Below are 14,757 nucleotides of genomic sequence, written 5' to 3'. Positions count from 1 at the left end.
GCGAAGGGGAACAAGTGAGTGTTGTTGAATAGACTCCCTCTACAGACGCAGCAGTCCAATCCATCTGCTCCTGTTGCCCCTGACACTTTTTTTCCCCCCAAACGGGGTATTTCCTTTACAGCCGTGCCTGAGTCATCGCGCTCGCTCCCCCCGCGCGCTTGTTTTCGCCCCCGGGCCCCCGTATCGCCATGGCTCCCAGTAGAGGAGAACGGCGCTCGCTTCACTTCGTCACAGGGCGACGCCGGCCACATCAAGAGCCCCGGCGAGGATGCATTGTGTTGGGGGGGGATATCCGGGTGAGGCACAGCTCTCTTTATTAGGATTAGTGATGCTCTCATGTCCGTAGAAAAGCGCCACGTAAATCTGGTCCTGCTCCGAGTTTCTGCGTCCGGACTGGTTCAGATATGCAGTGTCTTAACAAATATGGAGAGGAAGTGTGGTGGTTCTGGAATAGAACTTATTTTTATTATACCTTTGTACGGTTCCTTTAAGGGTGCTATAAAATCAGTAGCCAAAGAACTTCTCAGAGGCCCTACGTCCAGTCCCGGATCAGCTGGACTAGTCTGTACTACTCAGTCTCTGCTTCTGGCACTCAGAAGAACTGTACAAGTATTCCTGGCAGTCGGTTCCTTGAGGAGCTTAATGGAACTGAAACATGGAAATAATCTGAGGAACGCTTAAAGCTTAGCCACTTCTGCCGTTGTTCCTCTGCGTTCCCCCCTAGAACATGTACTGTAAGAGCCGTCGTAGCACCCCGGTCTCTGTGTTGATCGCCCCCTCTCCCAATCTCCTCAGGTGTGTGTGTGTGTGTGTGTGTGTGTGTGTGTGTGTGTGTGTGTGTGTGTGTGTGTGTGTGTGTGTATGTGCGCGCATCTGAGTGTGTGCATCTGTTCGTGTATGTGTGTGTGTGTATGTCTCTGTATGTGTGTGTGTGTGTGCATGCGTGCGTGTGTTTGTGTGTGTGTGTGTGTCTCTCTCTCTCTCTGTGTGTGTGTGTGTGTGCATATGTGTGTGTGTGCATGTGCGCGCTCACTCTCTCTCTGGTAGCCTGCTTGGCTCTTATTGGAGGCAGTAAACATGAAGTGTTGGGTAAGAGGGCCAGGAGGTGTAGCTGAGATTCAGATGGCCTGCCTTTTGTAATGAATGACCATTAAGGCTAATTGTTAGCAGCTGCTGTGTTTTCGCTAGGTAAACGCTCTAACAGATTCGCACTGTAGACTTTTATAGTTCTTTCCATGTTAAAGCAGAAGGTGGTTGTTCAAGTAGTGGAACTGTGTGTGTGTGTGTGTGTGTGTGTGTGTGTGTGTGTTGTTGGGGTAGCTACCCATATTTTATCTGTGGACCCATTTTATGTGTTTGTATTTTGTATGTGCACTTATCTTTGTCCTGATTTGTTTTGCAATAATGTCTTATGTGAGCATCAGTATGCTTGGCTGTGCTTTTCGCTCTCTCTCTTCTGTGAGTGTGTGTGTGTGTGTGTGTCCATGCAGGCGTGTGTGTGTGTGTGTGTGTGTGTGTGTGTGTGTGTGTGTGTGTGTATGGATGCATTGTGTGAAGAGGGTAATGGAAGATCTCGTTTCTCCCATTATCAGCAGACTGTGTGCAAATGTCCAACTCAGCACTGGTGAGCCCGAGCAAACTGCAGCCTTAGCACTCTGGCTCAACGACTACACGGGGCGAAAAAATTAAATTCAGCACTTTTTACCCAAACACACTCCTGTCTGCACCCAGAACACACCAACCTGGACAGACAGGCTGGAGGGAAGGCCATTTAAATCTTTAAGTAGCGAGAGACGGAGAAAAAGAGAAAGAGAGAGAGGGATAGAGAGAGAGAGAGAGAGATGGAGAGAGAGAGAACTGAGAGTGTTTCCCAAACAAAGCCCATAGTTAATGATTAAAGAGAAAATAATGGAAATCTGGTGTTCAGAATATGTAAGAAATGCAAAACGAGAAAAAAAAAACACTGTAAAGGGAAGGGTTGTTGAGTGTTTTATTAGAGGAAGTACAACTAAATAATGTATGAGATGTGCATGTTTTACACAGGGATACATATTGTGAATATTAAAACATGCGAGTGTGTGTGTGTGTGTGTGTGTGTGTGTGTGTGTGTGTGTGTGTGTGTGTGTGTGTGTGTGTGTGTGTGTGTGTGTGTGTGTGTGTGTGTGTGTGTGTGTAGCCAGGCAGGAGGGCATACAGGTTGATAATAGCAGTGTCTGAACAGGGAGTGTACTTTGAGTCAAGTGTGAACAAGGACAAAAAACAACACGACGGCACTACACAACACAACACAACACAGAGCTTTTATGCTAATCTGCGCAGTGAGGAGGAGAGGAAAGGAGGAGGAGAGGGTAGGCAAGATGGCTGCCTGGCTTTGACGTTTGACTAAGTGGTTTACTTAAAGTGACACATTTGCTGGCCAGGGATTTTCCTGTCGCTCTATCTCCTCACCCTGTTCACTATGCATTTTTGATGTCACACCATTTATGCTCTGGCAGGTGACGGGGAAAATATATTCCCATCAACGTACACGAATAAAACAAACACACACACACACACACACACACACACACACACACATTAATCATCAACTAAAACCAGGTGAATCTGAAGCTGCAATTTATTTTCCCCTTCTGTCAGCACTTCAAAGTCTTAGACAACATTCCATTAAAGAGAACACACACACACACACATAGAGAGAGAAACACACACACACAGACACACACGCCAAAAACAACTAAATGCAGTCAGTTTATCCATCCAGAACTGTGTGTTTGTGTGAATGACCTTGGTGCCCTTAGATGATGGGCGCGTTTCCACTGTGTTAATTCCCTGCTGGTTAAGCATTGCCATGCCCTGGCAGCGCTGCCACTCTGACACCATGATGGGCATTCACACAGAGCCACCCAGGGGAGGGGGGCGCTCCCAGCCCTGTGCCCACTCAACTGTTTGTTTCTCTGTGTGTGTGTGTGTGTGTGTGTGTGTGTGTGTGTGTGTGTGTGTGTGTGTGAGTTGGCAGTGGTGAGGTGGTGACCTCATCTAGGAATGTGTATTTTAATGTAGAAGTTGGCATGGCTGAGCACTGGGGTCATGTCAGCGGGCACAAACTAACTAAAGAGAGCGGACCCCCCCTACACACACACACACACACACACACACACACACACACACACAGGTGGAGGGGGAGGCAGGCATCTTAAGACTAAAGTAGTAGAGACATGGCAAGTTTATTTCTATAGTATATGTCATACTCAACGGTAATCCAATGTGCTTTGCTTAATCAAAGCAATAGTACATAATATTAAATAAATGCATGACTGCATTTTCTAAATCCTGTTTTTAGAGAGTTTGGCAATGTTTTTGGGGTCCATAAAGAGCTGATTTAGTTATTGCTGTCATCTGGCTGGTGAGATTTAAATCACTTTCAATGAAGATACTAAGATTTTAACAGTATCCTTTTCTTTAAACCCTTTTGTGTCTTTCCTCCTTTTTACTAAATGCATTTAGAGACGTCCAGTTGTAAACTTGTACATTTGCAAAGAGATTCAAAGGGACCATAGTTATTAAGCGACCGGACTAGGTAAATGTGGGTGTCATCAACATAGCTATGGTAGGAAGTAAGGTTGTTCTTGATGATTTGTCCAAGTCAGGACTTATATAAGTTAAACAATAGTGGCCCCAAGATGGACCCCTGTTGGGTCAAGGATGCTGGTGTTGTCAGGTGAGGTACAGTTGTCGGCGGCAACATATACACTCCTTTCTTGAAGGTATTGATAATTATACCTGTGAATCCAACTCTGTGTTCTAGTCTGTGTGGTAATCTGTTGTGATCAGCAGTGTCAAAGGCTGCGTTAAGGTCCAATAACACTGATGTTTTGTCTGTATTGAGGTGTATGCCATTTAAAACCTTAATAAGAACTGTTTCAGTGCTGTGATTTGAATGGAAACTTGAACTATGATCAAAATAGTCACTGGATGTTAAGAAAGTGGTTAGTTGATAGAAGATTGAAGAATCATTTTGCCAATAAATGGTAGATTGGATATGGTTCAGTAATTGTTTAGCAAAGAAGCATCCAGATTATTCTTTTTGAGTAGGGGCTTCACAACAGCTGTTTTCAGGGACTTGGGGAACGTGCCAGACAGCAATCATGCATTTACAGTGTGAAGCATGGCTGCTATGAGGTGAAAACCAGAGACAGAAGATAGACAGAATGAGAAAGAGAGGAGGAGATGGAGTGATGGAGAGAAAGAGTGTAGGATGGTAGAAGAACTAAGGGTGTAGAATGAGAGACCGAGATGGAGACTTGGATACAGAGGCACAAAGAGAGGGAAATAGACCATAGGAACGTTGTATGAATGCTGTATGAAGGTTGAATGGTTTGCATTTTGTGTTGAATGCCATATAATTAATTTAGTGGCGTATTTGGAAAATGAACAGTACTTAAGACCAGAGTGTAGCTGCAAGACCAAGGACCTACAGGACATACACACACGCATGCATGCACACACACAAACACATGCACACACACACACGCACACACGCACAAACATAGACTAAACTTGTCACCAAACACATCTCCCTAACAAGTTGTTAGTCTCTCAGATCAAACAAGTCTCATGCACATGTCTCTTCTCACGGTCTTATTCTCTCCTGGCTGACCCCGATGTGTGTGTGTGTGTGTGTGTGTGTGTGTGTGTGTGTGTGTGTGTGTGTGTGTGTGTGTGTGTGTGTGTGTGTGTGTGTGTGTGTGTGTGTGTGTGTGTGTGTGTGTGTGTGTGTGTGTGTGTGTGTGTGTGTGTGTGTGTGTGTGTGTGTGTGTGTGTGTGTGTGTGTGTGTGTGTGCGCGCGTTTGTGTGTGTGTCTTTTTGTTGGGGTGCATGGACACTAGGGGGCGGCAGCTCATTATGAGAACAGCAGGAGAGGGGCGCTGTGCTCAGCTCAGGCCAGGGGGTGGGGGTGGGGGTGCGGTGTGTGTGTGTGTGTGTGTGTGTGTGCAAGGTAGGACCCTGTATGAGGGCTGGTTTAGGGTAAAGCCTCCTCCCCCGCCCCACCATTAACCTCAAGCTCTCAGAGCTACCAGGCTTGCGTGATCACACACTCAAAGTCACCCAGACAACAACAGTCTCTGCCCCACGTCTAGCGCAGATACGGCTCAGAGTCGCTCTCATCTCTGAAAAGTACAGGCCTAGTCTGTCATGCGCTGATGAGAAAATATGTTGTAATGTGTAGCCAGTAACGAGGCCATATTTGTTATTCCTGAATGAGAGGTGTAGAGGCAACAAATGTGGCTCATTTTTCCTCGTGGAAGTTACTGGCAGGAGCCTTGTACGAAAGAATTGGACCTATTTCATTTCATTTTGGATGAAAAAGAAATTGCACATGAGTGGTTTTGATTTTTTTTTCTGGGTATTAATATTTGTTATGAGAACCAAGTGTGTTAGCTACAACATACCATGACACATTTTAGAGATTTCTTTTTCTTCTTTTTCCCCAAAAAAGGGTCAGCATTGGGCATCCAACTGATTTGTGTCAATCCCAGCCCTCCAAATCTAATCATTATGGCTCCTTTTAAATGCACCAGTCTGCCAAGTGAATAAATGCAATGCACTCTAGCTAAACCATATTTAACATGAATTCATATTTAGTCCCAGACCACACAGGCAAGCATATGCTTCCCATTTATTAGGACCGAGCACAGAGTATGTTCTGATGCCATTCTGGTTGCTCTGGGCAGATTGTGGTGAAGTCTGAGTCCTTATTGCTATGAATTTCCTTACTAGATGGGCAAGAAAGCCTGTGCGCGTGTGTGTGTGTGTTTGTGTTTGTGTGTGTGTGTGTGTGTGTGTGTGTGTGTGTGTGTGTGTGTGTGTGTGTGTGTGTGTGTGTGTGTGTGTGTGTGTGTGTGTGTGTGTGTGTGTGTGTGTGTGTGTGTGTGTGTGTGTGTGTGTGTGTGTGTGTGTGTGTGTGATGTCTTCTACAGAGTGATAATTCAGTGGTCCATGGAAGAGAAGATGAATGGTATGAATAGGAAAACCGATCACATTAGAATGAGCTGGAAGACTATAATTAAGGGAAATGGCCACATGTAAAAATAAGGATGATATAATCAGCACAATAAAAGCACAGACATGTAACGTAATAAATACAAAATAAAATATTGCATTATGATAATGTTATAATGTAGTATAAAAATGAATCAACATGAATAAGATTAGTTTAAAGAATTCAGCTGTAAATGGATTTTATTAGCTTTGTTTTTTTCTTTATTTTTCGCTTATAAATCACAGTTGAGATCTGAATTTGGGAGATTCAGAGACGGATCCGCTGACTTAGGACAGCATAGTCCTAACTTCAACTCCAGAGATCATGGCCAGATTCACCTCCAGATTAATCCCCAAATTAGGGCCAGATTGCCTTAATATCCCAATCTCCGGGGTCAAAACTAGGGTCAGGTTAATCTCCTAATCAGAGTAAAATAAGAGTCATATTTATCTCCAAATCAAGGCCAAGTCTGGTCCAGATCAGGTCCAGATCGAGGCCAGAGTCAACTACTCTCGTTGTCATGGATCCCTAGAAGTGCATTGACCAATCATAATGAGTATTTTACACTCTGCTGTAAGTTAGTCTGGCGAGCTGAACACCTGATTAATGTCCCAAATATAAACTCCTCTTTTGACTACAGTTAATTATCCTCCAGGGCTTTCCCTTTGGTGCAGATGAAGAGCTGAAATGTGAAAAGCTAAATCATATATATTTAACCATATTGCGCATTATTTATGGGAGAGTCCACGCTAATGAAGCCGCTTTGGTAAACCATGCAGGATTAATGAGTCCAAAGGCGGTCTGCTACTCTGCTTCATAGGACCCTGCGGCCTCGGTACGCCACACATACCTCCCTCTCCTTCTCTCTCTCTCTCTCTCTCCCTCTCTCTCTCTCTCTCTCTCTCTCTCTCTCTCTCTCTCTCTCCATCTTCGGCCTCCATACCTCCCTCTCTCTCTATCCTCGGCCTCCATACCTCCCTCTCTCCCACTCTCTCTCTCTCTTTCTCCGTCCACGGTGAGCACTGACTCCTGCGCTGGCTCTCCCAGGCTCCCTCTCAGAACTCCCAGGCTTCACATGGTGCATGCGGTTCAGGCAGAACACACACACACACACACACACACACACACACACACACACACACACACACGTCTTGAGTTCTGTTCTAAATGCACAGGTTAGCATGGAGTTCCCTCAGGTGGCTGCTGAATCTGGATGGGTCGGTACCCAAATAGGAGGCGAGATTGCTCCCACAGTAGACCGCTGTCTTGGGTCCTAGCTGTGCCTCTTGTTATATGCATGCAGACATCTGTGATAGCTGGCTTTACGGATGCCAGTGTGAAAATGCAGATATTCCAATTAGGCACTTAACATTATGGGGCACCAGGGTTTTTTGGCTATCGATGCTGCCAGGTGATCACTTAAGTGTGTTTAGCAGAGCTCGGAGGACATGTTCTCGTCTTACTGACGGGATGCAAGAAGCTGATTGGACGGTATGGGGCGGGCATCGTTGGCAGTTTTGTGTTTTGTGCAAAATCACATCCATTAATATCACTCAAATAGTCAGCTGTATCCTCTCACAATTTGGTCTGAACTCAAAGGATCCTTTTTTTTAGTGTGTGTGTGTGTGTGTGTGTGTGTCTGTGTGTGTGCGCGCGTTTGTTCAGACGGGCAGAACGGCATGTGTTTGTGATTTGGGGTGAGAAGGCGTTCCCCAGGTGGGACTGAGTGAGGTGCATGTGTGTTTGTATTTGTGTGTGTGTGTGTGTGTGTATGTGTGTGTGTGTGTGTGTGTGTGTGTGTGTGTGTGTGTGTGTGTGTGTGTGTGTTTCCAGAAATCTGGGGGTGAGAGTGGACGATGACTCGTTCACCCTTACCACTTCAAACCTTTATATTCATCCATCCACCACACACTCACATTCACACACACACACACACACACACACACACACACACACACACATACACACACACTCACACACTCACACACATACACACACATGCACGCAAGGAAGACTCACTCTTGATCATGCACTCCTCAAACATAACAGTGTCATATAACTACTGCCTATCCCGCCCCCCCTCTCTGTTCTTGCTCCAACTGTGCAGCTCTGGTTAAGGAACCTCTGGCCGGCCTCTCCTCCACCTCCCTGCTAGGGAGTGTTTGGCCTGATGACAGCTACCTGATGCTGCCGCCAAACATCTTTACTTCAGATGCCCTTAATTATCTCTCAAATAAGCAAGCACTAAGCATCAGAGGCCCTTGTAGATAAAGCTGGCCTCTTCTCTCTCTCTCTCTCTCTCTCTCTCTCTCTCTCTTTCCTCCCTGCTTTCTGTATCTTTTATTGAATTGTTTTCATTGCTGCTGTCTTTTTCCTTGTTTTGTCCTTTCTTTCTTCTATTCTCACCCTCTCCCTTCTTCTTGTTCACTCTTTCTCTCTTTGTCTTTCTCCTCCCTCTCTCTCTTTCTTCCCTCCTTCCCTGTTGTTTGCATAAAAGTCCTCCTGTCTTGTTTTTGTGCCCCCGGGTGGGGGGGTGGGCAGGTCTGGGTGAGTGGTTGACCATTTATCTGAGGGGCCGGCTGATCCGAGGGCAGTGGGGTGCATCAGGACGTCGGAGAGTCAATAGCCGGCAGGGACATCAAAGCACTGAGCGCTGGCCAGTTTCGCCCGGCGCTCACGAGGCCCCACCGAGACGGCCGCCGGCCTCCCCGGCAGCACCAATGGCTTATCTATCAGCTCGTAACGTGGCCGTGCGTCCACTCCGCCGGGTCACTGCTCCTCTCGTTTTGAGCGAGCAGCTGCGCAGGGCCCGGCGGCGAGAGGAGGAAGAGAAAAAAAAGGAAGAGAGGGAAGAGAAATCAAGAAGGAAAAGAGGAGGAAGGGAGAGGAGAGGAGAAAGGCAGAGAGCTGGGAGGGTTTGGGCAGGGGCCAGTGTCTGGTGCATTCCCGTAATCCATCCAGCTGAACCCAGCCCCCCCTTGCCTCTCCTCCACCCCCCCACACCCCCCCACACCCCCCTGCGTTCTCTCCTGACGTGCGTTTCCTCTTCTCCAGAAGACGGCCGAGGTCTTAATTTAATCGCGCGTCTTGCCGTTTTTCTGGCTGAGCGGGCGGCCGGCCAGGAGGCACCGCTGGGAGTCATGCTCACGGAGTCTTCTCCCTCTCCTCCCTCTCCTCCCTCTCCTCCCTCTCCTCTCCGCTCCTTGCTGGCCTACTCTCCTCCCTCTCCTCCCTCTCCTCCCTCTCCTCCCTCTCCTCTCCGCTCCTTGCTGGCCTACTCTCCTTTCACATCCAGGAGGAGTTCCATGCTCTGAATCACAAAGCCTGTGGGTTAGTTAGTGGGTGGAGGGGGATATAAGGTGGGGGGTTAGTTAGTGGGTGGAGGGGGATATAAGGTGGGGGGTTAGTTAGTGGGTGGAGGCTTATATAAGGTGGGGGGTTAGTTAGTGGGTGGAGGTTGATATAAGGTGGGGGGTTAGTTAGTGGGTGGAGGGGGATATAAGGTGGGGGGTTAGTTAGTGGGTGGAGGGGGATATAAGGTGGGGGGTTAGTTAGTGGGTGGAGGCTTATATAAGGTGGGGGGTTAGTTAGTGGGTGGAGGGGGATATAAGGTGGGGGGTTAGTTAGTGGGTGGAGGCTTATATAAGGTGGGGGGTTAGTTAGTGGGTGGAGGTTGATATAAGGTGGGGGGTTAGTTAGTGGGTGGAGGGGGATATAAGGTGGGGGGTTAGTTAGTGGGTGGAGGGGGATATAAGGTGGGGGGTTAGTTAGTGGGTGGAGGCTTATATAAGGTGGGGGGTTAGTTAGTGGGTGGAGGCTGATATAAGGTGAGGGGTTAGTTAGTGGGTGGAGGGGGATATAAGGTGGGGGGTTAGTTAGTGGGTGGAGGGGGATATAAGGTGGGGGGTTAGTTAGTGGGTGGAGGGGGATATAAGGTGGGGGGTTAGTTAGTGGGTGGAGGGGGATATAAGGTGGGGGGTTAGTTAGTGGGTGGAGGCTTATATAAGGTGGGGGTTGCGGGGGCGACACATGTAGCAATCAGCCCACGTGGAAGATTCACACCAGTCCCGTGTGTGGTGTGTTCCCTGGTTGTGAGCTGGCTCTCGTCTGTGGGTTTGGCTGAGCTGTGAGATGCTTCACCTGTGAGCGGCGAGTGCTTTTCTCTTCTCTTCTCTTGTTGCGTTTTGCACCTCCACCATTTCCCCCTCGCTTTTCCAGGAAGGCCTAGCCTGGCTCAGCTTAACCCCCCCAAATCCGCTCCGGGACCTGGGCCGCCACTTCGGCTCTGGGAACTCTGCACCGGTCCAGAGGGTCGTTAGTCAACCCCCCCCCCCCCCCCCCCCTACACACACACACACACACACCCAGAGCACAGACAGACACTGTAAATGACATACGTTATTATGATAACCCACTTGGCAGTAGGTGGGGAGTAAGGCCGTCTGGTCATAAAGCCTGGTGAGCGGTCCTCACTCTCCGAGCTGCTTAAGGTGTGTGTGTGTGTGTGTGTGTGTGTGTGTGTGTGTGTGTGTGTGTGTGTGTGTGTGTGGAGGGCCTGGGCCCCCGGCTGCAGTATTTCACCCAGAGCTGAGCTGGCCAGGGGCCCCGGCGCAGGTGTAGGTCTGTCCCACGCCGGGCGGCGTCCGAGAGCAGCCTCTTGCCGAGGCCCGCCGTAAAAATAACCAGCGAGGATTAATTTGCCTGAGCAGATCCAGGATCTGGGGTGCCCTGTCTGGACGACTTTAACGACCGCCTGGGGCGCCCCCACCCACCCCACTCCATCACGACCCCCACCCACCTCCCCACACCCCAGTCCATTCTGGGACGGATGTCGGGTGGCTGCTGCAGTGCCTGGTGCTTTGTAGTGCTGGCTCTCGGTCTGGAGGTGTTCTATTTCAAGGTGCCAGCATATTATCCCCTCCCCACCCACCCCCAAAGCTCCATCAGACATGTCATGTCAACCATGAATACACCCACCCACCCCACCACCCGAGTGAAGCACCCCTTTCCAGTCCTAACACCACCCACCACCCACCCCCATCCCCCACGTCTGAAGAACGGGAGCTGTGCGTTATGACTTCCAGAGGTTAGTCAGTGTAGGTGTTCACAGACAGATAAGGTTCACCACGGAGGTTGTCAGGGCCACCACATTTACCCTACCAGCACGTGCAGGGGGCCTCACAACCCCCTACCCCCCCACCACACACACACACAGACACACACACACACACACACACACACACACACACCACTATTCATCAGCAACACTACCCCATGACACAGGAAGCACAACGTGTTGGATGGCAACCCCGAGGTCACTTCCTGGAGACTGATTCAGGTCAGACAGCTTGGCTCTTGTCAGTGCGGAGCACATGGATAATGGCTACTCTATCCTCCTGTTTCACCGGCCACTGCACCGGCCACTGCCATACTGATCCTCTGTGGAGGATTGTGGGTATTATCTGTCTCAGTGTGTGTGTGTGGTTGTATATGTGTATGACGATCGTAAATGTTCCGCAGTTATCTCCCAATGGTGACCTCCACACAGTATGGAAAAACACACACACACACACACACACACACACACACACATGGGCCTCCCCTCTCTCTCTCCCCCTCTCTCTCCCGCTCTCCCTCTCTCTCTCTCTCTCTCTCTCTTTCTCTCTCTCTCTCTCTCTCCCTCTCCCTCTCTCTCTCCTCTCCTCTCCTCTCCTCCTCTCCATCGCTCTTAGTGATCTGCATGCATGGGTCTCTCTCTCTCTCTCAGGGCTGCTCTGGCCTTGGCGTGTGCGGCGGGTAAATAGCGGGCCAGTTGTTTGAGTTGGCGCGTGCCCACCCTGGCGCAGTGGCGCTGCAGCCACAGCGTGCCCTGTGGCCCTGGAGTAATCTGGGATTTTCTCTCAAATCCATAACACATTTCACAAGAGTTAAACAATGTTTGCATAGAATTTGACATGGGATAAACCTGCTGGCCCTCACTGCTGGAGGAGCCCGAAGGGGCTGGGGAGGAGGTCTGATGGCCATGTGTCTGTCTGGCGCTCTCTCTCTCTCTCTCTCTCTCTCTCTCTCTCTCTCTCTCTGGAGAAAAAGAAAAAAGTCCACTTTAAATATTTACTTTCACAAAAATCAAATGACTTTTGTCATGTGAATGATTGAGTGTATACGTATTTTAAGGAACATCATTTTGGATTTTTTTTTTCGCTCTCGCTTTTTACGATAAAAGCTTGAAACAATGTTTACTTTGTCCTGCCCTCCTCTTTTTTATCCTTCTCTCTCTCCCTCTCTCTCTCTCGCGCGCGCTCTCTTTCTCTTCTTTAATTTACTCATATTCCGCTCGACGCTAAAACCCAACTCCCAGCTCTGTGTCTGTGCTGTAATTTAAGTCAACACGGAGTAAATCATTTTTGTGGCCACAATTAAAAATTCCCTGTGCTTTTAAATAGTTTGCAATATTATGTTCTTATGGTGGCCACGAGATAAATCCACCCTGTCGGACCCCATTCACTACGCCACATTAAATTCCTTCAGATCAATTAAAGTTCCCTGCTCACTTTACAAGCCAGCAGGCCTAATGTGTCCTTCCCCCCCAACACACACACACACACACACACACACACATACACACATAGGGATCTTGGTGGACTGCTAGAATTTATTGAGCTGCTGCCAGAGGAACTGCAGAGGAGGAAATGCATGAATTAGTCATTTTCAGGACGAACAGAGCGGGTGTGTCGAGTGACCGGCCGGTGTCAGGTTTACTCCCTCGTCACCCATCAGCCCCCCCCCCACACACACACACACACACATCACCCCCCCAACACACACACATCACCCCCCCCCAAACACACACACACATCACCCCCCCCAAACACACACACACACACATCAACCCCCCCCCCCCTCCAAACACACACACATCACCCCCCCCCCCAAACACACACACATCACCCTTCTCAACCCCCAAACACACACACACACACACACACACACCAACTGCCCCCCTAGACACATATATGCACGCATGCATGTGCACACACACCAATCTCACTCTCTCTCTCTCTCTCTCACACACACACACACACACAGACACACAGACACACACACACACACCTGCAGTATAGCCTTCTCTAAGCCATACATTTGGTGTGTTTGTTGTTGTTGTTTTTCATTTGCCGTTTTGTGGAGGGGCAAACGCTGCCATGCCTCTTCAATTAGGCCCATCAAAAGGGCCCATTGTGGAGGGAGGGAGGGAGAGAGGGAGGGGGGGTAGAGTGTGGGGCTTCCACCACTGGCCTTGTTTACAGTTGCACTGATCTGTAAACGTGCGGTTCAAAACAAAGCGGGGAGAGGAGCGGAGCGCCGCAGAGCGAGTGAGGAGCGAGCTGCACCCCGCCGCTCATGTGCTGCCCACACAGGGGCCCTCCAGGCCTCCATCTTACACACAGGAGCTCCTCCACCTCACACTCAACACACACACACAGCCCACAGAAGCAATGGACACGACTGCAGCCAAGTGGTTTAGGCTGGTGAAGGGATTGTGTGTATGTTTGTTTGTGTGTGTGTGTGTGTGACAGAGAGAGTGAGAGAGAGAGAGAGAGAGAGATCCTCTTCCACTAAACAGTTGAATAACGCATGGAATAGGAAGCCACGGGCCACTGAGCCTTTTTTAATCGGACGTAATGTTGTATACTCTCTGCCTCGTGTCTGATTTTAGAAGAACGTTCCAGATGGACGTGTTCTGTATCACAGAATGTTTGTTCGGTATAACGTTCTCACAATACCAACTCTGTTCTGTCCGCTGCATTGTTGTGTACTTCCTGTAGCTGAGTCCGAAGTGTGGCTGGTTGTGTACTTCCTGGAACTTCCTGTCGCCCAGTGCGAAGTGTGGCTGGCGAGGGAAGGGTAGGAAGTGGAGAGTGTTAAACTGCAGTAAAAGTTCTTCTTGATAACCTCCAAATGCTGCGGCCATTGTGAGTCCAATCCGAGTGTTGTACGTGTTGCCGCTGCCATCAAATATATGAACATATATAAGAGTTAAGATGCAAAACCCTCTATTTCTGTCTGACCACTTTTCTTTTAAATGAGCATTTTTCATAAGGCGTCTGTAGGCTTTTCCTACAAATCGATATTTCAGAGCAGAAGAGAGCAACATTTAAGCAAAATTGTTTGATCAACCTACAGTATACTATGTGTGGAGGGCATTCACTCACCAGCATTATCTCATTTTTGACGGAGGTGGCGTTTGGAGGCTTTTGCATCTGAACTCTTCATATATTTACCATGAAATAGTCAAATTTGTCATTTTTAACATTTGAGATGTTGTCTGTGTCCTTTTTGCAGCTAAATGTGGGTTTACGACATTTGCAGATTGTCACATTTTGTTTTTATTTGTATTGTATACAACATCCCAACTCTTTTGATTTGGTGTTGTAGTGCTGGGCACTCTCTTTGTGAATGTAAAGGCTGCTACATTCACTGTTCTAAAATGGTTCCACTTAAGGCACATAAAAGTAGCGAAAATGCCACAAGAAAATTGTGTTGTTCTGGAATTCATCTTAAATAACTGTGTGATTGCTTGCCGTGGCAGACTTTTTGCATACGCGCATATGCATGCAATTATTCTTCCTTAAGTTTCACACTTAGGGACTCAATTCTGTCACCTCACAACTTGTAAAATGCACTCCTGATATTTGCTGGGCTGTTGAGGTGAACTATGC

This window comes from Sardina pilchardus, chromosome 7 (genome assembly GCF_963854185.1).
Source record: "Sardina pilchardus chromosome 7, fSarPil1.1, whole genome shotgun sequence".
Lineage (NCBI taxonomy): Eukaryota > Metazoa > Chordata > Actinopteri > Clupeiformes > Clupeidae > Sardina > Sardina pilchardus.
The sequence above is the reverse complement of the archived record's forward strand: the minus strand, read 5'-3'. Positions refer to the sequence as shown.